This window comes from Cryptomeria japonica, chromosome 2, assembly GCF_030272615.1.
Source record: "Cryptomeria japonica chromosome 2, Sugi_1.0, whole genome shotgun sequence".
Classification (NCBI taxonomy): Eukaryota; Viridiplantae; Streptophyta; class Pinopsida; order Cupressales; family Cupressaceae; genus Cryptomeria; species Cryptomeria japonica.
The window spans coordinates 574,369,564-574,396,857 of NC_081406.1; the positions used below are offsets into that span (position 1 = coordinate 574,369,564).

The 27,294-nt window shown below is 37.8% G+C and overlaps 1 protein-coding gene across 3 annotated transcripts in view; it reads right to left on the bottom strand.

Annotated features, from left to right (window-relative positions):
* The window catches only part of LOC131050866 (thioredoxin reductase NTRC), a 131,084-nt gene that overhangs the window by 51,236 nt on the left and 52,554 nt on the right, over positions 1-27,294 (bottom strand). The window lies entirely within an intron of this gene.

Below are 27,294 nucleotides of genomic sequence, written 5' to 3' on the forward strand. Positions count from 1 at the left end.
ACTGAGAGTTTTATGCAGCTCTAATTGTCACAATGTATAACAATGGGTTTCATAGGCTCTCCAAACAACCCCACAAGCAACTTCCTAAGCCATACTGCTTCTCGAGCAGCCATAGAAGCTACAATGTATTCTGCCTCGGTGGAGCTTTGAGCTACTGAAGACTGCTTCCTGCTGATCCAAGATATCATGGCTGAACCTAGACTGAAGCAACACCCTAAAGTGTTTTTTCTGTTAGTTACACTTCCAGCCCAATCTGAATCAGTAAATCCATGGAGGTTTTTGTCAATTGTCTCATATTTGAGACCAAGGTTTAGAGTACCTTGTAGGTATCTCATGATGTGCTTTACTGCAACCAAGTGTATCTCCTTAGGTTCACACATGAACTGGCTTAAGGCATTAACTGCATAACAGATATCTGGTCTTGTATTCACCAGGTACATCAGGGACCCAATCATCTGTCTGTATTGAGTAGAGTCAATGGGTTGTGACTCTGCTGCTACTTCTTTAAGTTTATGTAAATTGGTTTCCATAGAAGAGGTCATGGGCCTACAGTTTAGCATTCTGAATCTCTTCAATATATCCAAGGTATACTTTCCTTGGTTTAGCATAATGTTGTCAGAATTCTACCATACTTCCAATCTTAGAAAGTAATGAAGGAGTCCTAAGTCCTTCATATCAAACTCTTTGGATAGATCTTTCTTGCATTGATCTATAAGATAATCATTTCATCTGATTAATAAGTCATCAACATATAAAATCAACATTAGCATATTACCTTCATTTCTTTTGTAGTAGAGATTAGGATCTGCATCATTTTTAGAGAAGCCTAGTCCTGAGAGATAGGTGTCAATTCTTTCATACCAGGCCCTGGGAGCCTGTTGAAGCCCATAGAGAGCTTTCTTGAGTCTGCACACATGAGACTTTGCATAAATTTCAAACCCTTCAGGTTGCTTTAGGTAGATTTCTTTTGAGATCTCACCATTTAGAAATGTTGTCTTAACATCCATCTGGTGTACCTTCCACCCCTTAGCTGCTGCAATGGCTAATACAGCTCTTACTGATGTATATCTAGCAACAGGTGCAAAAGTTTCTTCATAATCTATTCCTTCTCTTTAAGAGAACCCTCTAGCTACAAATCTAGCCTTGTGTTTTTCAATACTACCGTTTGCAGCATGTTTGATCTTAAAAAGCCATTTAGATGAAACAACAGATTTCTTAGTCGGCCTAGGAACAATCTCCCAAACATCATTTTTCATAATGGACTGATTCTCTTCGGGCATGGCATCCTTCCATACTTGATGTTCAAGAGCCTCTGATACATTGTTTGGTTCGGCTTTAGAGAGATCATTCATAAGGGCAACATAGCTAGTGAATTTGTTAGGCCTTTTGCTTTCCCTAAAGGTTCCTGGAGGAGCAACAAACTTCTGACCTTCTGCTACAGTTTTGGTGGCCCATAGTGGTCTTTTCTTGAGGTTTTCTCTAGGTGGACTTTGAGTTTCACTTATAGTTTCCTCAGGATTCTCCCTCTGAAGCTCAGGAGAAGGATTTCTATCTATGCTAGGGTTGGGGATATAGACTTCAAGGTCTAGAGAGCTTTGGGCTCTTTTGAAGGCTAAGTCTTCTTCAAAGATCACATCCCTGCTTAGTTCAATATTCTTTTGACCACGTATATAGATCCTGTAAGCCTTGGAGGTTTCACTATATCCTACAAAGATTCCCCTTTTTCCAGAAGGCTCTAGTTTTAATCGTTTCTCCTTAGGTACATGAATATAGACAGGGCATCCAAATATCCTAAGGTGGCTAATATCAGGTTTTGATTTAGTAAAGACTTCTTCAGGGGTCTTATCTTCAAGGTGAGAGTGGGGACATCTGTTTTGAATATATACAGCAGTGCTAGTTGCTTCTGCCCAAAGATTGATATTTAGATTCTGATCAAGAATCATAGCTTTGGCAGCTTCAACTATTGTCCTGTTTTTCCTTTCAGCTATCCCATTTTGTTGGGGGTTATAAGGTATTGTTAACTCCCTCTTAATCCCTGGATTTTTACAAAACTCTTTAAATATTTCTGATGTGTATTCCCCCCCATTGTCAGTTCTTAGGGTTTTAATTTTATTTCCTGAGTAGTTCTCCGTTAGTGATTTGAATTCTTTAAACCTATTAAGGATCTCTTCTGATTCTTTACATTTCAGAAAGTAGATCCAAGTTTACCTAGAGTAGTCATCAACAAATATTACATAATACAGAAATTCCCCCAATGAAGGCATGTATAGGTCCACATACATCAGAATGAACTAACTCTAAAATTTTACTTGTTTTCCTAGTACTATTTTGAAAAGCACCCTTAGTATTTTTACCTAGGGCACATCCCGTAAATGCCCCTGAATGATATTGCTTTAACTTAGGTAGACCTGTGACAAGGTCTCCCATTGATGATAAAGCTCTAAAATTAGGTAGCCTAGTCTTCTATGCCAGATTTCATTGGCATCTGTGGTCTCATGAATTAGGGCTAAGTTGGGCTTTGTACATAGCTGATACAAATAGCCTTGTCTTTGACCAATTGTTTTAGCTTTCTTGATGGATGAGTTCTTTGGCCAAGCCAATACTTTGTTGTCCATGAAAGTTACTTTGTATCCATTGTCCTACAGTGCCGATATTGAGACTAGATTTCTCTTGATGCCTAGAACATATAGCACTCCTCTAAGTTGTAATGATACACCCGACTTTAGTTTGATGGTGTAGGTTCCAACTCCTTTGACAGGGTGTGTAGAGTCATCTCCGATAGTTACTTCCTCATCATTTTCCTCTTTCATTGAGTCTAGTACTTCTCTGAATCGTGTGATATGTTTGTATGAGCCACTATCGATCACCCGGGAGGTCACTTTATTTGATGCTTGATTTGTGAGTGTTGAATAGAGTACATACTTCTCGGAGTTCTCTTCTCTTTTGGATTTTTCTGTTTTGGCAAATGTGGCATGTTTAGCTCTTTCTGGACATTTGGCAACATAGTGCCCAAATTTGTCACATCTGTAACACTGAATCTAAGAGAGGTCCTTTTTGAAGGTGTTCTTGTCGTGACGACCTTTTCTCTTCCTGAATTGCTTCTGCTTGCCTTTCTTATTTGAGTTCGTATTAAGAACTTGAAGATCTTCATCTATATTCTTCTGTTTGATCCCTTTCTTATTTTGCCTTGATTCCTCTTGAAGACAGTCAGCCTTTAGCCTATCGAATTTTGGGAAGTTATCCCTTGCACTGATGCCTTGGACGAATGTTTCCCATATGCTGGGCAACCCATCTAGAGCAATGAGGGTTAATTCTTTGCTTTGGATCTCATATCCAAGGGTTGCCAGTTCGACCCTTAGGGCAGATATTCGCATGAAGTAGGCATTGACTGATTCTCCTTTTATCATGGCTATGTGATTTATTTCTCTTTTTAGAGCCAAGGTTCTACTAGCATTAGATATCTCAAAAGCGTCTTCAAGTGCTTTGAACATGTTGAAGGTTGTTTCATGTTTCCTTATAATGGGCATTATGTTGTTCCTTACCCCATCAACTATGATTTTGATAGCCTTATCATTTGCTTCTCTCCAAATTGCTTTGTCAGGTTCAGTCTTAGGTTCTTCAGTTTTAGTCTTTACAAATGATTCAACTTTATTTTCTTTTAAAATCATTTGAATTCTGAATTTCCATGCGGAGAAGTCATCACCTCTTGCAAACCTGTCTTCAAATCTGATAGCGCTAGCCATTGATAGGATTGTGATTTTGAATATATGCTTTATTTGAATTTTACGTAAAATTGAACAGCCTCAGTTCGATTTAACTATAGCTCTGATACCATGTAAATGATGTTCAATTTACATTCAATATGCAAGTTATATTCTATTTAATATTATCTTGTTTTATATATTATTGAATTAACATATGAATCTGACTATCTTCTTTTGTGTGGCAGGTGAGAGGAGCATTTGTTATTTTCTATGTCCTTTCTCACGAATGTCATTCGATATATATATATATATATATATATATAACAAGGGGGGTACGATCAAGCAATGTCTTGATCGGTCACGATCAAGCAATGCCTTGATCAGTCATGACCGATCAAGACATTACTTGATCGTGCCTCTTTGTTAATAACAAACAATGCATATTAATTACCAATGCCAACCGGTATATGTTTATACTTTAACACCCAATGACTATCGGTGTATGCATAATCTTAACAGCCGATAACTATCGGCGTATGCTTAACAACCGATAACTATCAATGTAACTTTATCATGCCACTCGATATTAATCGGTGCACATATAACCCGATATCAATCGGTGTTCGATTAATCATTTGTTTATTATCAATTATGTTAATCGATACAAATCAGAATGCATTAGCATGATTTAGTAATCGATGAACATAAACAATGATATAGTATGATTATCGATGTTAAGTATTTGATGGAACTAAATAGGTTAATTATATGCAAATGTAGAATGGCTATCAAATGAAGAATTAATTGCTTGAAGGTTTTCATCATAATTATCGATATGATAAATGATTGGATGAGAGACTTCATTTATCTCTCATTCAATCATTTATCTTACCAAAGCTATCATGCATTAACAGAGGGCATCAATATAAACTATTTGAGCGATTATGTTTTATATTGGTTTAGATATAAAGCCACATATCGAATGGGGTGTGTAATGAAATACATAAATGTTTTAATGCAAAAAAATATCATCGGGCATGTTAAAAGGAAAAATGTGCGATGAACCCTCAACATATATATATTTAATTTATATTGAAAGTGAAGGAATGATAATCAAAGGCAATCGATTCTTCTAGAAGCAAAGAGGAGAGCCAAGGCTTTTTGCGTGAATATTCAATCTTCTCCAAGAAGAAACAAGCACGAGATGGGCATGACTGTTGGGCATGAAATTCTCATGATTTCAAGAGAAATTACGGCAAAAAGGAAAGGGATTATTCCATATTGTGCGATATATGGCATGCTATTGGGCAGAGCGAGAGGCATCATTTTACTCCGGAAAAGGGTTTGAGAAATGTTTTGGAGGTCGGTATTTTCTTACTAGTGTTTTCCCTCGGTAAGCGCTACAACTATCTTGGGCGTTATTTCATTTGGTAAAAGCTAAGAGGGATTACAGAGCTAAAGAACGGTGCTGGGAAACAATATCCAGTCATTTCTCTCTCAAATTAACCAGGTCATGTAATTTATACAAGCCTAGTGGAGCTTTGTTCATGCATTCTTTCTTTTCTTCTGAATCTGAAATAAGAAAGGATAAGTGTAAAGAAAATGCACAAGAATATTCGAATAGCCGTGTTTTTCTTTCTTGTAGACAAAAATAAAATTTATAAATGCACAAAATGATAACACAGCCATGGTTGTGCATACACAACATGGCTCTGCACTCTTAGAATGGTTGAGTTTACTTTTTCCTTCTGAATTTGAAGATTTAGAAAGATATGTTAAGGAAGAAAGTTTAGATACATATCATTTTTCTTTCCTCCACAGCATGGCTGTGTGTTGAGTGTTTTGTACATGAAAAAAAATATACATACTGGTTCTCTGCTGAATTTTTGTTGTTAAACCCCTCTTAAACAAAGAAATTCAGGTTTATTGTGGAATAAGAGGATATGTTGTAGCTAACAATGGTTATTAGAAGAATTCTTATTTCAACATACAATATTAAGACTGGCTGAGAAATGATTTGTCTTGAGTGTATGCTTCTAGATTCGATTGTGTGAGAGTTTTTCTGATGTTGAATGATTTTTCTGTAAAATTTTATGTTAAGGCTGTAACTTATGATGATGATAAGAGAATACAACCACATCGTACCTTATCATGTTTAGCTGTGATTATTTTTCTTCTGTGGAAGAAGAATACATCAAAGTTCCATGACTCGCAGCGAGTCACGCGAGTCAGCGGGCCGTGTGACCCCCATCGGGTCACGGTGACCTTGACCCGGGCTCGGACGGGTCAGGGGGCATGACTCACCGAGTCAACGAGTCACTCCCTAACTCGCTGAGTCCGAGGGTCGTGACCCGGCCGGCGTCACTTAAAAAAGTGCAATCAAAAAAACAAAAAAAACATAACATTTTTTAATGATTTTTTTTGCCATTTCCCTTTCTTATAACCCTAAAAGGGATTGGCATTCACTTTTATGAGTGGAAGAGAGGAAAAAAGAGAGGAAGAGAGAAAAATAGGAAGCCATGGTTTGGACCTCCGTCTCAGGACCAAACAGATTTTGGACGCTGACTCCTCTCCGATCACTCTAGAGGAAGTTGACCCCGAGTCCGATTGGCTCACTGAGTCCACCGATCCAGTCTTCACTGATGAGGACCTTGAGTGGGTTGACCAGGCAGACAAAGAGGCTGAGGCTGTGGCTATGGCAGAGGAGGAGGATAGAGCACGATCAGGCATAGCACCTATGGCTACTCAGACTAGCACATCACAAACAGAGACTATGGCTACTCAGTCATCCAGGACCTACCTTAGACACCTTTCTAGAAGACAGAAAGACGAGGCTGAGCCAGAGCCTGAGCCTAAGCCATAGACTTGTTTTTGTTTACACTTTACATTTACATATATGTTTGCGAACATTTGAAGTCATGGATTTTATATAAATTGGACAACATTTATAACTCTATATATCTATGTTTTCTAATTCCTTCAGCTACAATTTACATTTCTACGCATGTGATGGATGTATGTTTATGTATGTGATCAAATTAGCTTCTATTTGATGATGTTATAGTGTCTTTAAGCTTAATTCAATAATGGGTGTATGAAACAAGTTATAAATCGTTAAAAATCTCTAAATTTCAAGGGTTTTCTTATTTTGCCGAGTCGTTGCTGAGTCATTGCCGAGTCCGAGCCAAGTTGTGAGCCGAGTCAGCCTTGCCGAGTCAGAGCCAAGTCCGAGTCTGGGAACTTTGGAATACATCACACTAAGCATGATGAGGTACGGCTGTGGTTTCCTTCTTGACTGCTGTAAAAACTCAGGGCCCGATATTGTATGATTATGAGGAAATAAAATAAAACCCTTGAGCTAGACACTGTGTTATAAATAACAGCTATGAACAACTCTTTTGTCAATAATTAAGGTGCATTATGATAAGGTACAGCAAGGCTGGTTGAGTTTTTATTTTGAAAATGTGTAAGACATAAATGCCTTCTAAGCTGAAATAACAAGGACTATAGACGTACATGTGAACATATATATATATATATATAGTATGGGTTATAATCCGAAAACTTGTAGAGCATAATTGGTAAAGATATACACAACATTACCACTCAGATTAGAGGGTGTGCATATCCAAAAGACTTGTAATATGAAGAAATTACTTCTTAATTTGAGTTGTCTCAGAATTATCCAATCTCAAAAATATCACAACAGTGAAGCTGATCGTTCATTTTGAGAATTACCTTATCTAGCACATGTTGAAAATTAAACCCTAGTTTAAAAAGGGAAAATGGATAAGAGCAAACATGAGAATCCCGTAATGCGGTTAGCAATTTAATTATAGAAGAAAATACGCTCAAACATTGCATTGACAGCAGAGACATGTCATGCAAGATGGTCGTTCCAAATTAAAGCTCATATGAGCAGCTAGTGGCTCTTAGGTCATTTACCTCTCCTAACCTAGGTATTTAGTTGTATACTTTGATAATTTACGCAATGATTTATTAGAATTAGTGCAGATAACAAAAATCAGGTAAACTATTGTATGGCCAAGAGTCTCTATGTGAATACAGATATGGTCAACCATAAATTAAATCTTACTTGTTTCTAGACCTATGTCCTAGAACCTTAAGTTGCAGCCGAGAAGGGTGGAACTTCGATTTCACGCTTAAGTGTGATTGCAGCTATTTGAAAACCTTTGGGCCAAGGAGGTGCTCATACCAAAGCGCCAGTCAAGATGGTTAAGTTATCTTCAGCTTGGTAAGAAATGATAGGCAAGAGTAGTATTTCAGTGCTCTTTAATGCAGTTGGGCATAACAAATACTATAGGAGCACCTAGACTTTAGTAAACAATACCTTAGTGCGAAAAGATTTGATAGGTAAGGGAACTTATAGCGCCTCTTAATACTGATAGTCATATGTATAGAAATACATAGCTTCACTGCTTCCTAATGCAGTTGGGCATTCATACAAAGATGTATAGTTTCACTAGACCGTACAATAGCAGCACGAATGCTGATAATACTTACAAAAACATAGAAGCTAATGCTGATGAGGGAGATAGCAGCCTGTTGTCTATCTCATCTTTTCCACACTAAGGTAAGCATATCGGTTTAAACCATGCTACAATGAAACTAGAAGGGAACAATTTACATCTAAATAAATTAAGGCCTTTAACCTCAAGCTGAGGTAGAGTACCGGCCGATACAATCAACCATGCCAGACTATTGAGAACTATTGATTGTTTGATATTTCATGTAATATTCATGTGTGAAAAAGGGCATCATATGTTAATCATCTGCAATTTAATGGCAGATACCAATTAATAAAGGCCAAGTATGGGCTACTTCTCTTGTGTAAACAATATTGAGACTGTGTGAAATATGAACTCTTCAACTGTTGTACTTAAGACTGGTAAATTTGTACAGAACATTGGTTCATTAAAAGGACAGCGAATTTTACATTTTCATTAAGCTTGGATTCATCCTTGTACTCGTGAGAGAGCAGGTTGCTAGCTCAAGGGCACAAGTATGAACTCTGTATTAAATTAATCTAGCGTTTTGTCAAAGAAAGGTTACTTATAAGAGGATAAGTCATCTCGAGTTTGTTGAACCGCATGGGAAACTTGAATCCAAACATATATGACAGCCAATGAGCCTCATAGAGTCAGAATGCAGTTAGCATAGAGACAGACATGATTACTTGAACACCTTCGGGAATTTAAATTCATCCAAGTAAGGTTATGAACAATAACTTCATTAATTAGCACCAACCAGTTTGTTAATCTAGATACACAACTCAGTCAGAGGTCATGCTAGTTAGGGGTAGCCTAAGGTGTATGACCAACTAGGGATTTGTGTCGAATTATCCACCGGTTAGGATGGCATGAGTTAGACTTCTCGTTACCTCCCTGCGAAGGATCGGGCCAATCCAGATGGATATGGCACGGGGGACTAGTAAGTCTGTGGTTGGGCAGAAAAGCGCCTTGATGATACTTTCCCTCCTCATTGGTTGTTAATAAAGTTATGAAAGTTTTCAGAATATTGGCATCTGGAGAAATGTATTTTCTAAAACTCTCTTTTCATTTAAATTGAAATGTTAAAGTACATTCATATCTACTATTTTCGCTCATAGCATAGATCTATGTTTAATTCAAGATTTCAGTTAAGACAAGTTTCCTTTCAGTTATTTGATGTTCAAAAAAAACAGTAGTTTTTCCCTCCCTTTTCTACTGAAAGGATGTAAAAGTTGTTATTTCAAATTTGCATAGGTTTTTGTATGTTATAGTGGCTAAAGCCAACGTCCACACCATCTAATTTTGCAACAATGGACTCAACAACAGAAAGGGAAGAGCAGCACAATCAAGGTAGACTAAGTGATAAACCAAAGAGGACTAGTCAACAAGGTCGAACTAACATTACATGTTTTGAGTGCAAGAGCCACACTACACAATAAATTGCCCTAATCAGTTAGCTCAATACCCAGGTCCAGCAACAAATAAGTTTAGCTCTGTAGTAAGTATTGGACCAAACCACATAATTTTAATTTGTGTAGCAATAGAAAGCCACCAGGTTGAGCACCAAGCAACCGTGGTAGAGACCACAGATATGATTGGTTCAATTTCAATATCAGTTATGATTTACACAAGTGCTATAGTTGTTTTATAACTCCTCCTTATTTACAACAGTTTCACTTGGAAAGCTTACAACATGATAACTTTGGTAGTGCTCAGATGGCTTCAAGAGTTAAACAATTTATTGCTTGTTTAGAAATTCCCCTTGATCTTAGAGAGTTCCTCCACTAAGGTGAACATGTTTGCATGAAGTTAGAGACATAAGAACTGGAAGAAATGGATTGCTTGGAAGCCCATTGAGCTACCATGGACTATTTCAGAAAGACAGTAATATGCTTAGATGGTAATGAAGAAACTGTGAAAATTCAAAGGATTAGCAGATCTCCATAAGGTCCATTTGGACTGTTTGGACTGTGCGATCAAGGCCATGCCTGATATGTGGTCGTCAATCATTTGCATCACTATCTAAGAAGAAACGGATTTAGTGATCCCTGATCATCACCCCCATATTTTAAGAATTTGTAATATCCCTGATTATATAATTGGAAAATTTCTTCTAACACAACAATGAACAAAAAATATGAAGCAGACCACTTATTTTTCAAACCCTCTTCAGTAGATAAAGAAATACTGAAATACCGCGAGATTGAGCAAATTCTTCATAAAACAATGCTCCCGAATTTAACAGGCTGAGCATAAAAACTCCAACAACTCTTAATTAATGAAATCTGATTTTATTACATTAAATATGCTGTCGCTACAGGAAAATATCTAGCACATATAGCGAAACCAAATCTGGGAATCATAAAGAACAAACTTTTACACAAAAATTGCAACACACACATAACATTGCCAACACTCCAAATGCACCAAATTAACCAAAAACTCCTGCAACGTATATATATGATGTAAATATATTTTTTACATCATAATGGACTGTTATTAACTTATTACAGTCATAACATCTTCAGCAATGGCCCATAAAAAACTGGAAACAACAAGAACAAAACATCTAAAGAAAAACTGATAATCTCACTAGAATGCTACTTGTAACATTGCCAAACTGCACCAACTTGTACTGTGAAAGATAGTAGATACAACTCCAAAAGTGTTGATTGTAATTAGGGATGGCGGATTCCAATTGCCTTGGGCAACATTGGAATCCGCCTAAGGGGCCAGACCCTTCTCCAACGTATAGGGTTGGGCCCTATACCTCTCGGCACATCATAAAAACCCCACGCTACTCCACACCACATGAAAGTTAACGTGCCAAACAAAATAGGGCCAACCCTATATAGAATGTATTTTGGATTAAAGGGAAAAGAATATAAATTAAAAGGATAAGCCGACATACAAGGTCAATGCATCATATAAATAAAGACACTTCTCACCTCAATAACATAGATTCATCTTTCATCTTATCCTATGCGAAATATATGGTTCTACTAAATGCGAGTTAAAGGAGGAATGCTATATCTGCCATTACAGCGAAATACTTCTGTTACATCAACGAACTACATCTACTAGTGAAAGTGTGAAATTCATTCATGTGAAAAGCGAACTGAGGTTGGAGGAGAGCAAACTGAAGTTGCAGTCCATCAAAGAGCAGACTTCACATATTACAGACTTAGGGTTTGAACCTGATTGCTGTTGAAGGGTTAATTACATCAGCGAACTACATCTACTAGTGAAAGTGTGAAATTCATTCATGTGAAAAGCAAACTGAGGTTGGAGGAGAGCAAACTGAAGTTGCAGTCCATCAAAGAGCAGACTTCACATATTACAGACTTAGGGTTTGAACCTGATTGCTGTTGGAAGGGTTAAAGGTGCAAATGTGACTACTTGATGCTTGTGAAAGTGCAGTCTTGTGGAAGACATTATCAGTCCTAAATGCAATCACCTTCAAGTACATGAGATAAGTGTTGTAACCTTCATATGAATATAATTCATAATCAGATCTGAGGATCTTTTCAGGCTGGGTTTTTCCTCCTAGGAGGTTTTCCCAGGGTAACCGTGTCTTGTTCTTATTTTGTTCCCTTCCTTGTTCTTATTTGTTCACATATCAATTTAGTTAATAATTAAAGTCTGATTTTCTGAGTTTAGATTAATCTGAAAGTGTTAAAATCAACATGGTATCAGAGCCAAGTTGTAATCAGATCTAGCATCCTGTAGCCTAGATCTTGCACCTTCTTGTTGTCGTATAATTGATGACAAGTTCCAGGATTGACGAAAGATTGAAAAGGTTTTGTGATTAAAGGTTTAGCATGGTCACATCTTGATTCGGCATGCTTGAAGATCTAACTCTTCCGCGTCATTCAAGCTAAGTATTTTTGAGTCATTGCATTCTTGATTGCAAGATATATTATACTCAGCTTATCCAAAGGATTGAAGTATTATTGTTTGGCTGACCTAGTTCTAGGTCGTATTGATTTTATGATTCTAATTGCTTTAGTTGGTAGACTTATCTAATATAGAACATTATTTAGATATCATTTAGAACTTAGAAGGTATTCTAAATTTCTGTTTGAGTATTGCAAAATATTATAGATCGATTCTTCGTTAATACTTTGATTGGAATCATGAATGTCTTGGACTCATCATCCACAGTTGTCATCTATATAACTATGATCTAAATACTTGTTATGTTCTCTGCATATGTAATTTAGATATTGTTATTATGTTAAATAACATGGACTGGTTCTATTATTGACTTTTGATCTAAAAGTTCTAAGTATTCTTGTGATGAATACTTATATGCATTCTAAGTGAGTAGCTATGCTTGGTTGAGTTATGATCTTCATTCATAACATTTTTATTGACTTGAATTCTACTTGAGATGAACAACTTATGGAGATGTGTACAGTCATGAGGAGCCAATGATTGTTTGCCTTGGCATCATTGATATAAGTATACCGACTGAGGTGTAGGAATTTTACGTTCTATTAATTATGGAGATGAACTCTTAATGAACAGATCGAGATCACTTTGACTTAATATTTTGGCCTATATATAATTTTATTAATAGGTGTTCCTGATAGAAAAGTTTAGTTGAAAGATGATCTGCAATCATGTTCGTAGGGTTAATGCTAGACGAAGAAACTTATTTATCCTGTCTATTACACAGCCTTATAGTTAGTATAATATAGATCTTCTTCATGTGCCTTTTGACGTATGGGATTCTTCTACTATCATAAACTACCTTGAGATCTGTTTAGTTTTGATCAAGTATAAAATTGTGCTTGGTGGTTAACAAAGAGTATAACTAATGAGTATTTTATTAATATCATTTTGCAGAATGATGTTGTTGTTAATCAATCTTATCAATACTCACTCGTTTTGATTTACTTCTGAACTACAAATATATGAACTAATGGATGCTATGGCTGCATTCGGTCTTTGGTCTTTTCTATGTTCTTTCTTCTGATTTGAGTGAATTATTACTTTCATTTATTGTTACACCAACAAGTTGTTCTAGTATTCTTTGAGATGTTCTCAACCTTCAAATCTGACCATTGAAGAATGAGATCTACTATAAATGTTTTATGAAGAAGTTATGTTTTAGGGCAAATCTTTCTTGTTTGGTTTTGTAATACCAAAGATAATGATCAACTACAGACCTTAATGGAATCTTGAGTTCTGATAATTGTAGATTCATCACTTCTCCTATAAGAGGTTGATGGGGCCCAGTTGGATGATTTGTGAGGTTTTCTTTAATGTGCTTACTCCGTCGTCTGTTCCAAGAGATTGAATTTATATCTTGTCTTACTAACATTGCATAATGTTGTTATTCATTGGCTGAAACTATTCTCTACAAATCTTTGATTCTATTTGTGATTCCTCTTTGAAAGTGTAATGTCCCAACTCCGCAAATCTAAGAAAACACGTAAACAATGATTTTTAATGATTGATTAACTCATCTAAGGTATAATTTGTCTAAATTCATTTGAGTTTATTAGTTATCAATAAGTCAATTCCATATTTAATTCCTAGTGGAATAAAAGGGATAAGCTACCTTAGGATGCCCATAGCGCTTATCAGGCCCAAGGACAGTACATACCCCCTTGGCCCTCCTGCCAGAAGCCCTTTGTCAACTGCAGTGGGTGGGCTACCTGACAGAGGCCTAGTTCCTGCTATCCCTGTTGCCTAATTCCTCACCTACCCCACTAGGTTTAAATATGTAATTGCTTTATTCATATTATTCATAATTTAAAAGTAATGCATATTATATCTATTAACCCTTAATTACATAATGATGTTGTTTCCTTAGTCAGGAGTTGTGGTTTTTATTAATTAGTTCATTTATTAAACTATTTAATAACTTATTCATTCATGATGATTTACTCATATTATGCAATCATATATATATATATATATATATATATATATATATATATATATATATATATATATATATATATATATATTTATTATTATTTTTTATTAATCTTAATCATTTGTCTACCTTTTTTAATATATGATGTATATAATAAAAACTTTATACTATTATTCAACATTTAACATTCTATATAATTTCTGTCTGATTTACTGTTTCTTTAAATTCACTTTTACTATGAAATAAAACTTAGTGGTCTTACCTGGACTCCTGCGCACAATCCCTTTTCGCCGAGTTAACCCTCGGTTCCGTCTCCGCTTGAGTTTATTCCTACCTGTGTTTTTCCTTCCTGCGTTTGTGTCTTCCTTTCGTTCTATATTCTCCTGCGCTCGCTCTTATTTCGCCGAGATTTCTCACTGTTGTGTTCTTTCCTTGCGTTCCTCTTTCTACCTCCCTTGCCCCCGCTAGCGTCCGGCCTTTATACCTATGTGCGGGGACCCGACCATGGGTCGTGGCTTTTTGCAGGAGGGGTGACCAGGGGTCGTGGCTCCTGGTTCTACCCGCTACGTCGTCCGGCGTTTTAAAACAATGCGCCGTTTCGCCCGACGCCTTCTCCTTACGCACAGCAAGTTTATCGTCTATGGTTTATGTAATTTAAGCATCGAAATTATACTTTGCATAAGTTTGATTTGTTTTTATAATGTATTTTTAAACGTTTTATAATATATTAAGTTTATATTTATTTAGTTGTATTTTTTTTTTAATGTTTTATAATACATTAAGTTTATATTTATTTAGTGATAATTATGTATTAATAATTATTTATTAATTAATCAACATTTTATGGTGAAGTTAAATCGAGAAGTAATTAACATTATTATTATATTAATATAAAATAAGGAATCATTTTCAAAAAAATATAAATGTTTTATTTTTTATAATTTACAAAAATATGGGGTTATGACAGAAAGACTTCGCAATTGATCTCTTAGGATTTTCGTTATGACATTTGATTGGCAATCTTGTTGTGTAATCTCTTGATGGAATTTATCCTCATCTTATCTCAACAATTGTGCTATGAGTCCACCTTATTGAAAGATAGATGGACAGGATCCTTGAGATTAACATAAAAGATTGATTGTGCAGAAGTTAAGGGGGAACGCCTCCGTTTGAGTTTGGTATTCTCTAACTTATGTTGGTCGATTACTTTTTATTATGAGTATTAGCATATAATTCTTTTCTTGGGTCAAGCATTTTTAATTTCATTATAGTTGAACTGACTTGATGCTTAAGTGTATGATCTCCTATCCTGGAGTACAGGAAATTGATTGGATCTTTCAATGGCTTGGAATGCTTCTGCAACAGGGCATACTAATTCTTCAAGGGAAATTATTGGGATGGGCATACACTCGAAGGAAGTTCAAGTGCTTTGGAAGCTGTGATTGGACACAGTTGCTGCTGAGAGGGAGTTCCAGCTATTTTGGTATATCTTAAAGGGTTATGAGATTTAGGCGTGCAGATTGAAGAAAGCCCTATATGGCCTCAAACAGGCCTCCCGTGCTTGGTATGAAAGAATTGATAAATACTTTTTAAGTTTAGGATTTTGTAAAATGATGCTGACTCTAACATCTACTTTGAGTCATCCAATAATGAAATGCTAATTATAGTCCGATATGTGGATGATCTATTTCTTATCGGTAAAGATGAACTTATCATTAGATGTAAGAAAGAACTAGCTTCAAAATTGAAATGAAGGACTTAGGTTTAATACATTATTTCCTAGGTCTAGAAGTATGGCAAAGGTCTAACGAAATTTTTCTAAGTTAAGGAAAGTATACTATTGATATTTTGAAAAGATTTAGAATGATGGTTTGTAAACCTATGTCTACTCCTATGGAATCTAACTTAAAGAAGTTAAGTGTTTTTGCAACTAATTCTGATTTTGCAGATCCATCAGAGTACATGCAGTTGATTGGATCACTGATGTATCTAGTTAACTTTAGACCAGACATATGCTTTGCAGTGAATGCTCTCAGCCAGTTCATGAGCTTGCCCAAACATGTTCATCGTGTTACAGCCAAGCACATCCTAAGATACTTGCGAGGCACAGTTGATTATGGGCTGAAGCTGCTTAGGTTCAGATTGGTCAAGAAGTGTTACAAACAAGGAAAACACTTCAAACATTCACCCGCTGCGATCTCTTGGACCTACAAGGACAGTCCTCAGTTGCATTAAGAATTACTGTAGCTAAATATATTGTTGCAAGTGTTGCATCAAGAGAAGCAGTGCGATTTCTCAAAATTCTTGTTATGCTATTTTGATTTATTATCAGGGTTGTATAGTGATACCTGACAATTTAGTGTTTTATGGCAAGACAATCCTGTGTTGCAGATGTTCTCACCAAGTCTCTTGAAGCTTGAGATAGACTTGGAGTTGTGGAGAACACCGCCTTGGTTGAGAGGGAGTCTCAACCTCTATGATACATTGTGTTGTATCAACCACCCTCTGCGGGCAATGTAAGGTGGTAGTATAATCTTCTCAGGGAGAAGTGTAATTGTTAACCATCCTCTGCAAGCAATGTAAGATGGTATTGTAAGCTTCTCAGGGAGAAATATAATTGTTAACCATCCTCTGCAGGCAATGTAAGATGGTATTGTAATCTTCTCAGGGAGAAGTGTAATTGTTAACCATCCTTTGCGAGCAATGTAAGACGGTAGAAAAGATCCTCTCCACCCTCTACGGGCAATGTAAGGTGGATCCAGTCTCTGCTTGTGTGCGAGCTGGAAGACTATGTTATGTAGTTCCATTCTATGCTTGTGTGCAAGATGGAAGACTACAATATTCTGATTATGTCTATTCCATTTCTTGCTTGTGTGCAAGATGGAGGATTATGTTTATTAGATTCCATTCTATGCTTGTGTGCAAGATGGAGGACTATGTTTTCATTTTATGCTTATGGAGAGCAATGATTATGTATCTCCACTCCATGCTTGGGTACTGTTGACGTGTTTTTTATGACGACGTCCAACACAGAATAAAGTTGCCCAATGGTCACTTCACTCTCTCTTGATCAAAGTACAATTGCATGTTGATATAGTAGGAGAAACAAACAATCGACTCCAAGGTTCCTTTTATGCTGTGGATGTGACTCAGTTGGCCGATGTGATTGCTGGTAATCCAAGGGGCCTTACGTATGTTGAAGAAATCTATGCAAGCTCGAGAATTTATGGACGCGGATGATTTGCAATGAAGCTCTAAGTTTTAGATTTTCGGATTATGAAATATGCAGAAAGTAAATAGGAATAGGGTAGAGGGAAACTAAACTAAAGGTAATCTAATCCTAGGAACAAGGAGACGGGATAAACTTGTGCAAAATCCAACCGTGCTTCGCTTCGCCAGCAAAGCACAACTTACACGAAGGCGATGCAATCTTCAGGGGGAGTGCTAAAGATTTTCAAATCGTTAAAAGAAACCATCAAATAGAACAATCTCTTCTAGAAATCGAAGTTGAACATACACTTATAATGAGGCTCAAACTAACTTTGCACGGCATGCAACAATCAGCTGCACACCAAAAGTATGAGCAGGAATTTGGCAACAAGCGATCCTATCAAATCCAGTTCATCTAACTGCATGAAAACAAATCTAATCTATGAAGAGAACGAGACCATGCGAGTTCCGAAACAACACAAGAACACACCAACAATTGAACAATGTATTAAGTGTTTGCTTCAAAAACTCTTAGCAACAATCTCTGACTATAGTCTCTCCTGCTTACAAATGAGGGGGTCACCCCCTTATATAGGCCTCAAGCCCAGATTACATGCACAACCCTAATTAGGGTTTGCCCAAAAGATTCTCCACACATGATGCAACAAGGTGGGAATCTGCATTAAATAACCCATTATGCCCACTTACAATAAATTTAAAAGGGCCTAAAATAGCGCCCATGATGATGATCATGCCCGGAATATAACTGACGTCGTCATAAATACCCATCACTCTTCAAGCGACGGCGACATGCAAAAAGAATCTGTCATAAAACCATTATGAGGGGACGACATGCAAGAAGATTCCCTTATCCTGTGGTGGCATGCGTTGACCGGTCCCACGCCTAATCAATGTTCTCTTCAGCCATAAATACGCCATCATGGTTCAGTCAAAAGACTTTCGTCCAAAAACGGACGACCATTATCTTGCTCATTAATGGTGTAAGTAATGAACCTACCGATGACGGCTTCCAATTCTCCGATGGAGACACTTGGCACATTCTCGATGTTGAATTCCATCAAGGCAATCTCCTCTTCACTTCTGGAAAAGAAACTTTCCCAATCCGCCATAGCTTCCTGTGTTTTCTTCATCATACCGGAGAATGAAGAAACATTTGCAAAATGTTCTTTGGGAAACAAACCGACAAAGAAGAAATCATGCAACTGGGATTTCAAAGAATTCACTGTTATTCCCCTGTCGCTGAGTTTCCTCAAAAATAAAGCTTCCATGGCACTGAGGATTTCTTCCTGTATCCCTCTGATGGATTCCTTCAAGGTGACGGAATCAATGCTAAATTTATCAAGGGTGTTCTTCCCTGAACAGATGGCGTAGAACCATCAGGGAAAGCCGTAGGCTTCATTCTCTTGGATTACTTTCCCGTCTACTAGTGTTTGCCTTGGAGTCCTCATCAGAGCCCTGAGTCAGGAAATGATTAAGTCTTGGTAGACATCAACGTCTTCCCATAGTCCTTCCACTGTTTCCAATCTACTTAGGAGGGCCACGAACCTTGAATGGAGCTGAGCTAGATCTTCTACAAATTTCCCTGCCTCAGCATAAACATCCTCTATCCATTCTCGGGAATTCTGTGCCATTGCCTTTGTAAGTTCCGCATCATCAATTACTTCCTTAGGAAGGAAGGGAGGGGGAGTGGATGAAGGACCTGCTTCCCTGAGGGGTTTCTTGAAACTCCTCACATACTCGCATAGAAGTTCGTTTTCCTCCTTCAACCGTTTACACTTTGCTTTTGTTTTCAGCAATTTCTCCTTCATGGCAAAGGAAGAATCGTCGAAATCTCCCATTACTTGACCGGTGGAAGCATGGCCAAGATCCACCTATCTGATGACGTAATCTTCCTGCCTGATCTCACTCCTATCCCTATCCACAGCAGGTTCAGCAATGTGCAAGGTCTAGGCTCCGGATTCTTCCCTGACTACCTTGGAAAACTTCCGGGGGGCCTTCCTTTCCGGTGGCTGATCCATCCTCTTCAATAATTCTTCTAATTCCTGAGCAGGATTGGGCTCCCCTCTTGCTTCATTTCCCAATCTGCCGACCAACCAATCTAGTGCGGGGATGGAATGGTTGTCCTCCCCTGCATGCTCCCGCTCTTGAGATTCCTCTTCCATTTCGCCAGGGATAGTCTCTATGAAATTATCCTGGCGAACTTCTTCCAAGCGTGGGGAAACCTCTTGCCTCTGACTTCTTGGCTGATGACGGCCCTATGAAGCATTGATGCTGAGTATATCAAGTGTTGGAACGTTTCCTGGAAGTGGGCCTGCAGGATGTGGGAACATTTCTACTTCTTGTACGCTTGCGGAGCTGACTGGTGAATGTTCCCTTCCCGTCCTCGTTCTCTTTTGTGGAGGCTCCTCCTGCTGAACCTCGCACGGGATTTCCTATTGGGCATCCTTCGTCTTTGTTATCCTTGGCCTCTTTGGGGCACTTTTTCCTTTGTCTATCCGGGCCTCTCTTCCTGCCTGACCTTGTGAAGAGTCTTCAGTTGCCTCGCTGTGAGAATCCAAATTTCCCATCAGCTAGTATGTCAGAGGGACATGGTTTTCAACCAACTTTCTTGTCTGCCTATCAATCCAGTGCTTAGTGAAGTTTAGCACTAGCCTAGCCAAAATGTTCAAATCATCTACCTCAGGCTCCAACCAATCTGGCAACAAGATAGGTTGATCTTTTATCCTCTCAAATTTGGGTTGCATCAAATCTGAGTCTTCCTTCACCTGATCTGGCACCTGATGGATCTCACTTATTCTGATGGTGTCGAGGGGCAGTCTGAAGTGCATTCTTCTCCGGACCTCAAAGTCATCCTCGGCATCGGCCCAATAATCCTCGAAGTGAAATCTGTGTATGAATTTGACACCAACAACCTTCCTGATCTGGCTGTAAGGATCATATTGGGCCCTGGAAGTGTAAATGGTAATCGGTAGAATGCCAACTCGCTTGCTGCACTTTCAACGGCCTCCAATCCTGGGCATATCTCCATGAAATCTCCCAAGACAACTGGAAATTCAATAGACTGCTTCTTCTTCTTCTTTTGCAGCTAATAGTAGGCAGTCAATTGCCTCATGAGCTCGAGCAGTATAAGCTTATCTAACGGATATCGAGGCAATTTGTAAGATTGGAAGGAGAAACCCTGTGTCCTGATGTAGGTGAACTTGGGGAACTGCAGGAATGCGGCACCATACTTCTGGACCAAAGCACTTGCTTGCGGGAACAACCTCATGTGCAACTTATTTTGCATAAGTCGTGTCAGGTACATGGTGAAGGTGTCATTCGCCAACTTGTAGGAATTCACATTGTGGAGATGTATTTGAGGATAACATTCATGCACCTTTAGCTGAGCTGGCCCACAGCCCATGATTCCTCTTGCTGGCAGCCCATCGAATCCGCCCCTTCATGCCAGCATATAGAATAGGTAGGAACTCATGAAAAAGGACTGAGACTTTTTCTCCTGCAGGTTCTTCAATTGTTCATGCAAGTAGTGGCTAATCAATCTAGCCCAGTCAATCAATGTATTAGAATTCATGATCTCGCCAATGTAGAAGAACATCCAAGGCTCGAAGTTCACCGTGTGCGAGCATCCCATTACTCTGCTCAACATTTTTATCATGTCCACATATTCCTGCTTGAACTCGAAGATTGTGAGAGTTTTGGGCATCTTGGAAACGTGCACTCTAGGTTTCAGCAGCCATTGCTTGTTGATCAAATCAGCACACCTAGTGGGGCCTGCTTCATAGACTGCTTGGGCTCCGCTACTGGTCCTGTATGTCATGGAGTAATGTGAAGGGATTCCGAAGGCTTCACCAATCGCCTTTGGAGTCAATGTTGCCAGTAACTTGCCATCTAGCGTTGAGATCGTCTTCTGCTTCAGATTGTAGTGTGCTGCACATTCCAAGACTAGATTGAATGCCGAAAGGAAAGCCAGCGGCTGCAACTATTCCGCTTCTCACAATCTTGACAGCTGTCGGAGATGGATTGTGTCCTGCAGTTCCGAACATTCTTATCTTGAATGCAGCCCAATTGAACGTGCCGAAGTTGGTATCATTGATCTCTTCCCATCTTGAATTCAACCGAGAATGGGGGAGAAAACCCTTCGTCTCTGCTTTGATCATTGCTTGCCTGGAGATAGTAGCTGTCCTGCTAGGTTCCGCCATCCTAGGAATATCTCAAAATGATGAAATAGAGACTAAGTATAAAAAAACTTTTCACTTCTTCGCTCTTCCTTTCCCGAATCTTACACGTGAAAAATGAAATGTTTTTTCCAACTTATATAAAATTCCCAAGAGGCATCAAATTAGTAACTGCATTTATGGTGCATCATACTTTCCTTAATTATTATGACATGCAAGGCAGTTTCCCATGCATGTGAGTTTGAATTTAGAACCTTCCTTAAATGCTCCCAATCACGCGTCATGTTTTGGAAGATTCCTCCCGCCAACTCGTTGATTCCATGCTTTCCAATTTTGGAGGGAGATTGCAGGATCTTTCTCGGGATTTGCTCAATTCTACTCTGACTTGTCATCTCGTGCTGTCGAAGGAACTTTCCCGACTTTTCTCCATATCCCTATTTTTTAGGGATCTTCCTAAATTTTAGGAGTCAAAATTCATTGGATGGGGAATTTCGTCCCGATTCAGAATCCATAAAAATTTCCATATTTGGCCGGGATTTGATGCCTAAAAATAGCATAATTGAAAATTCGCCCGAGGGGAATTTCTGCTTTTTACTCTTTCCCGACTCCTTGGATTCCATGCCTTACGCAAAATTTCAAATTCTCTGCTTGGGTGAAATTTTACCATGCCAAGGATTCATGAATTTTCCACTTGTGAATGCCTTCATGATTTCAGCGCCCCAGACCAGACCTGGGCACATTTTCATTCTGTCCATGGAGAGGCGAAAAATTGTGCCTGTGAATGACTTCTTGATTTTAGCGCCCCAGGACTAACCTGGGCGCATTTTTGCTCTGTCCATGGAGAGGTGGAAAATTGCACTTGTGAATGCCTCCTTGGTTTCAGCGCCCCAGGCCTGACCCGGGCGCATTTTTGCTCTATCCATGGAGAGGCAGAAAATTGCACTGTGAATGACTTCCAGACTTAGAATATTTTGACCTTCCACTTCAGGGATGATTCTTCAGATTTAGCCATTTTAGACCCCTGCCTGTCTGCTTTCAACTTTCCAGATTTAGAAGTGATTGTGCATGTCGACTCTCTGTTGCTTGCTACCCTGATCCTGCCAGAAATAGACTTCCCCGAAATAGAAACTTTCCAAAATGTCAGAGTTAGAGCCCAAGACAAGGCGCAGGATGACTTACTAAAAATAAAAATTTACTAAAAATAGAAATTACTAAAAATAGTAAGTTTGATTTTTGGCAAAATGGCAACATTCTGGGACTCGGAAAAATCCTTAAAAAATAGGGACTTTCTAAAAATAGAAAGTTACTCCGTTTGGGCTCAAATTTTGCTGGGAGGTCCCCTGAAGGATCCCGACTCCAGTCATATGCTTAGTTTTTCCAAAACCCTAACAGGAACCCCTAAAATCTAGGACAAAAACCCTAGAAAAAGGACAAAACAGGCCCTAGACCTCACAAAATTTGCTTGACAGAGAAGCAGATTAACCTCAACTGACTCCCAAACACCTGTAACACGGAGAGATTGAAGAGATTGCCACTAACACAAACAAAACAAAAGCCAAACGACCAAAAAGGGCCTAAAAGCAAAGGGGGGTCCCTATCCGGGATGGGGTGATGTGTGATTAGGTCACAACAGGTACAAGATGGAAGATTATGATGTTACATTCTTCTTTGAAGACTGAGGTAAAGACAATGAATGATGGATATGCGTGATCGATGGCATGGAAAGACTCCATGATGTGCATGAATGTATTCATGACTTGCAAGTGTGCATGTTAAAGTTTGAAGTCATCCTCCACAGGCAGTACAAGATGGATACTATGGGATACTTGTTGTGATACTCTCTCAGGAGTATTTGAAGTTGGCAGCTAAGTTCAGATTACAGTTTAAACATTGTATGTATTACTTAGGGCTGGGCCCTAATCTTGTAACCTGGTTGTAAGATTATCCTTCTCCCTAATTAAGAGGGAGTGTTGATTGTAATTAGGGATGGCGGATTCCAATTGCCTTGGGCAACATTGGAATCCGCCTAAGGGGCCAGACCCTTCTCCAATGTATAGGGTTGGGCCCTATACCTCTCGGCACATCATAAAAACCCCACGCTACTCCACGCCACATGAAAGTTAACGTGCCAAACAAAATAGGGCCAACCCTATATAGAATGTATTTCGGATTAAAGGGAAAAGAATATAAATTAAAAGGATAAGCCGACATACAAGGTCAATGCCTCATATAAATAAAGACACTTCTCACCTCAATAACATAGATTCATCTTTCATCTTATCCTATGCGAAATATATGGTTCTGCTAAATGCGAGTTAAAGGAGGAATGCTATATCTGCCATTACAGCGAAATACTTCTGTTACATCAGCGAACTACATCTACTAGTGAAAGTGTGAAATTCATTCATGTGAAAAGCGAACTGAGGTTGGAGGAGAGCAAACTGAAGTTGCAGTCCATCAAAGAGCAGACTTCACATATTACAGACTTAGGGTTTGAACCTGATTGCTGTTGGAAGGGTTAATTACATCAGCGAACTACATCTACTAGTGAAAGTGTGAAATTCATTCATGTGAAAAGCAAACTGAGGTTGGAGGAGAGCAAACTGAAGTTGCAGTCCATCAAAGAGAAGACTTCACATATTACAAACTTATGGTTTGAACCTGATTGCTGTTGGAAGGGTTAAAGGTGCAGATGTGACTACTTGATGCTTGTGAAAGTGCAGTCTTGTGGAAGACATTATCAGTCCTAAATGCAATCACCTTCAAGTACATGAGATAAGTGTTGTAACCTTCATATGAATATAATTCATAATCAGATCTGAGGTTCTTTTCAGGCTGGGTTTTTCCTCCTAGGAGGTTTTCCCAGGGTAACCCTGTCTTCCTTGTTCTTATTTGTTCACATATCAATTTAGTTAATAATTAAAGTCTGATTTTTTGAGTTTAGATTAATCTGAAAGTGTTAAAATCAACAAAAAGAATGGTCTTGGGCACAGATATACCAGAAAAATATACACCAAACAGCAGCAAAATACCTACAACGAACTGAACCCAAACTGCAATCCAACATCTACAAACAGACACACCAAAATCTAACTGAAATTGCAATCCTATGATGCTTCATTGCACTTCCTGGATGAGAATGCCCTCATGTACCAAATGGGTTTCATCCTCTGATACTTGCAACCAATGGATTTTGTTCATTGATAACCAATCATCAATGGGTTTTCGTCCATTGAAGAATATTTAATATTTATTGAACACAAGTGTCCAGACAAATTTTGAGAGATTTTTTATAAGATGAAAACAGATGCCTGGAATGTGAAAATTTCTGCAAATGAATGAAGGGCCATATCCAAACAAGACCCTCTTGGAAAAAGAAATTAAACAATATTATTTGCATCCATTTCCCTCCAAAATAAGCCCCCATTATGAGCGTATCAAGATTCTTGACTAAAAAATTGAAAATAACCTCCCACATACAAGCTATCATAAAAATTGCCAAAGAAACTGCTAATGATCGATTGCCACATAATTCAAGAGGTTACGAACCTCCTCATAAGAAATCCACACCCTTCCTTGGGAAAATACTCCAAATTAATAATATTAAAATAATTGTTAGACACTTTTTATCAAAAATAAGAAATAATAAATGTTTCAAGTCCAAATAATTGATTTTAAATATGATTAGTTCCCAATTTTCATACCTTAGCCCAAGGTAAATATTTGTAATGGGATAATTTCTCTTCGATAATAAATTAATTAAAAATCAGAATAGATAGAATTCACAAATATTTTCGCAGATGACTCCAAAGAGAGATTGAATTCCCCACAGATTTGATTACAGGCACTGAACCTCTTTAGAAGACCCCATACAAAATAACCATGCTCAAGTTGTGTGAACTATAAATCCAAATGCAATAAATAATTGATGAGGGTTTCATTAGACAGTGTTTCCCTAGGGGAGGCCCAGTGATCTTCATAGAGAAGAAAGGCGAATCCTTAGATTATGCATCGATTACCATTAGTTGAATAAGGCAACAATAGAAAACCAATACCTCTTTCCAAGAATCAATGACTTGTTTGATCTAAATTATCTAATGTATGGTGACTGCACATGTCATTTCTAAGATAGACTTTAAATCAATGTATCATCAGATGTAAATTAAGGAGAGCAGTATACACAAAACAGTATTTTGCATGAGATATGGCCACTATGAGTTCATCATTTTTCCCTTTGGTCTCACTAATGCATTCTTAGTGTTCATGAACTCATGAATAACATTTTCCAAAATTACTTGGATCTATTTGTGTTCATTTTTCTTAATGAGACACTGGTCTATTTTAAATGAGAAAAAGAGCATGAGGAGCACCTAAGGATAGTTCTACAATTTTTGAGGAAATATCAGTTGTATGAGAAGATATCTAAGTGCATTTTCTTCCAAAAAGAATAGTATTACCTGGGACATATCATCTCTAGGAAAGGCATAATGATTAACCCAACTATCATTCTCCCATTTTTTTTGCATGCATTGTTGTGGTGTCACATTTCAACATGTGTCATTAACTTGAATATTGCAATCATACAGCATACAATAAGTACTGTGTTACTATGTTCTTTAGTATAGAATTCTATTCAAAGTTTGACTTTGTATTTTTCCATTACAAGTAAAAGGTGCAAAACATGCCAAGTCTTAAGGCAGCAATGCCAGAAAACCAGCCAAAAGCAAACCTGATACAGCACATATTTTATCAACTCTTGTATGTTTTAGTATAGTCATTATGAAGTATAAACACAAACAGTTAAGAGACAAAAGAAAATGTTCAAAATCTGTAATGGTCAGAAGGACATTATGTCTAGATGTTCTCAATGGCTTGTATAAGGTAGATTAAAGAAAATGCTACCACAAAGAGATCTAGAAATCAATCAAATGGAATTTCCTTTTGAGTGTTTCCCAAATGTTTTCTTTTGCAGCATGGCATTCACTGCAGGCATGATATTGTCAAGGGGCATCCTGACATCTCCATATCATAAAAAACATCCCTAGTACACACCCTCTTTTTGTAGGTTCAGGACTGGTATATGTGTCCCCATGTGTACTAGATCTCAAGCAGATAGAACAATTTCTCATCTCCCCATTCTTCAAGAAGAAAGGCAATCTAGCAGTAGCCCATACAACAATACTATTGGAGTAATGGGTTGAGTGAAAACCTATATCTAAGAACTTATGAATGGAATAACATGCTCCAAAAATGTTGTTGAGCATTAAAAATTCTTTCTTTCAAATTCACTTTGAAATTTTACAACAGATTAACCAATCCTGCTCAACATAAATTCATAATTTCTTAATTCATTAATAACTTTATTAGTGCATTCCTTCAAAAGATGTTTAAGATGGCTATAATTCTTTAACTTACTAGTCAAAATACATTTTCTAAGCTTGCATTGCTTCTTTTTGCAACCATCTCCCTTATACAATTTGCAGAAACCAAGAGCCATTTCCGATTTAGTAAATATTCATTATTTATTCTTACCCACCAAAAATTATTTATAAATTGCTCCAAAGTCTATCTTAGTACTGTTATGTATATCTCATTAGTTCAGATCATTCTGGTGGGTGTTACCCAACCCCAAACTTCTTAGGCATGCAATAAGCCCATAAGGTCAATGGTAAACTATTTTTGTTTTTTGCCTACTCTTAAGGGTTATGCAATAGATCACTCCCATATGGTTATTATTTGTTATTACTGAAATTGTGTGACTATTATTATTACTTAATAAGTAC